Below are 2686 nucleotides of genomic sequence, written 5' to 3'. Positions count from 1 at the left end.
GCCCAGGAGTTGGAGGTTGCTGTGAGCTGTAATGCCACGGCACTCTACCCAGGGGGACAGCTTGAGGCTCTGTCTCAAAAAATAAATAAATAAATAAATAAATAAATAAAAGAGGCTGAGGTAAGAGAAGCCCAAAAGTTTGAGGTTGCTGTGAGCTGTGATGCTATGGCAATCAGCCAAGAGTGACACAGTGAGACTCTTGTCTCAAAAAAAAAAAAAAAAAAGTTGTTGAAGAATGAATGAATGAGAACTATTAGTAACAAACTTAGAATACATATCCTTATTTTTACATGAATTAGGTTCTTGCCTCTGGAAGACTGGGATAACTTGGGGGATTGTATCTCATTCTCTTGTCCTTCTTTTCCCTGTTTTCTTTCTTCTGCCTTCTCTAATCCTAGTTGGCCATCATGTAAAACTGGATAGAATTTTATGCTTCCGATTCCTACTATTTAAAGCAGATGAGTGGAATGTTTTTGATTTGTGTCTCTTGGAAAAACACAACAGCTAAATTAAATGCTTTTTCACTTGATTTTTCTCTCCCTGTATGTCTGCATCCCCACTTTCTGAGGCTGAAAAGTTGATACCACTTCCCAGGGAGAAGGAAAACACACCCAACATGGGACTCTGGATTTCCCACCACTTCTAACTTCTCCTCTATTTAACTTGCATGGTAATTTGCATAGATCTACATATGTTATGCAATCAGCCTGCTCTCCTTTTATATTTAAACCTAAAATAATTTTGCTTTTATGGTGTTTTCCTTCTCTGCTGCCTTTTTATTTCTTTCTGGTCCTAAGATTTAGATTTTTGTAAAAGGAAGTGATGAAAGGCCAAGAATACAGACACACTACCCAAACAGCATGGGGAGGTCCTCTCTGGGGTTCATTTATTTATTCACCAAATATTTATTGTGCACCTACTATGTGCTAGAGCCTGTGCCAGTTGCTGGAAGTATGGTGGTAGGGAAACAAGGCACAGGTTTTTTTGTTTGTTTGTTTTTTTGAGACAGAGTCTCAAGCTGTTGCCCTTGATACAGCGCTGTGGTGTCACAGCTCACAGCAACTTCAAACTCTTGGGCTTAAGCGATTCTCTTGTCTCAGCCTCCTGAGTAGCTAGAACTACAGGTGCCCTCCACAATGCCCAGCTATTTTTGTTGTTGTTGTTATTGCAGTTGTCATTGTTGTTTTAGCTGGGCCAGGTTCAAACCCACCAGTCTCAGTGTATGTGGCCAGTGCCTTACCCAGTGAGCTATGGGTGCCACCAAGGTACAGTTTTAACACACATGGAGATTTCACTCTAGTGAGAAAAAGAATGTACAAATGAGCATAGAAAGGATGAGTTCTCGTGCTAATAAATACTAAGAAAACATAGTAACTGGTTTAAATTGGGTAGATTTAAGGTCTCACTGGAGAAGTGACATCTGGGCTGAGGCCTGAATGATGAGAAGGACACAACTATGAGAATATCTGGTGGAAAAGTGTGTCAGATAAAGGAACAGTGAGTGAGGACACCCTGAAATGAGAATGAGCTTGGAGGGTTTGAGGAACAGAAAGGAAGCATGTCATTTAGAATGCTTTCTTTTTTTTGAGACAGAGTTTCACCATATTACCCTTGGTAGAGTGCTGTGCTATCACAGCTCACAGCAATCTCAAACTCTTGGGCTCAGGTGATTCCCTTGTCTCAGCCTCCCAAGTAGCTGGGACTACAGGACCTGCCACAACGCCCAGCTATTTTTTGTTGCAATTGTCATTGTTGTTTAGCTGGCCCGGGCTGGGTTCGAACCTGCCAACTTCAGTGTATGTGGCTGGTGCCATAACCACTGTGTTATGGGTGCCGAGCCTAGAATACTTTCTTTTTTTTTTAAAGACAGATTCTCACCCTATCATCCTCAGTAGAGTGCTGTAGCATCACAGCTCACAGCAACCTCCCGCTCTTGAGATTAGCTGATTCTCTTGTCTCAGCCTCCTGAATAACTGGGACTACAGGTGCCTGCCACAACGCCTGGCTATTTTTTGTTGCAGTTTGACCAGAGCCAGGTTCGAACCAGCCACCCTCAGTATGTGGGGCTGAGCCCTACCCACTAAGCCACAGGCACCACCGTAGAATACTTTCAATAGACAGGAAGAGAAGTCCCAATTCAAAATGGCACAAACAAGAAGGAATTTGATGACCTTATAGAAAGAAGCCTGGGGGTCATGGGGGCAGGGTTCTAAGATCGTTTAATTAACAAATCAACATTATCGAAGGCCAGACTATGTCCTTCTTTCTACTCATCCACCCTTTTGGGTTGGCATCCTTCCAGATCCCAAGATGGCTCTCAAAGGTCCAGTCTCATACAACTTCCTTATTCTCATGCAAAGAGGCAGAGCAGAATAGTGCAAATTCTTCTCGGACCCTGCACAGATTTCTCTTCACTTCACATTTTACATGTGTAACATAAAAAAATCCTAAACTGGTCATTACCAAAGGGAGTGGAATTCCTGAGACTAGTTTAGAGTTGGGCACAGGAGACGCCTAGCTTCTATAGAACTTCATTGAAGAGCTAGTGCTTTGGCTTGGTGCTTGTGGCTCAAGCGGCTAAGGCGCCAGCCACATACACCTAAGGTGGCAAGTTCGAATCCGCAGCCTGGGCCCGCCAAACAACAATGATGGCTGCAACCAAAAAATGGCCAGGCGTTGTGGCGGG

This window comes from Otolemur garnettii, unplaced genomic scaffold (genome assembly GCF_000181295.1).
Source record: "Otolemur garnettii isolate 467f Iridium unplaced genomic scaffold, OtoGar3 scaffold00003, whole genome shotgun sequence".
Taxonomy (NCBI): Eukaryota; Metazoa; Chordata; class Mammalia; order Primates; family Galagidae; genus Otolemur; species Otolemur garnettii.
Note: the sequence above shows the minus strand (reverse complement) of the source record.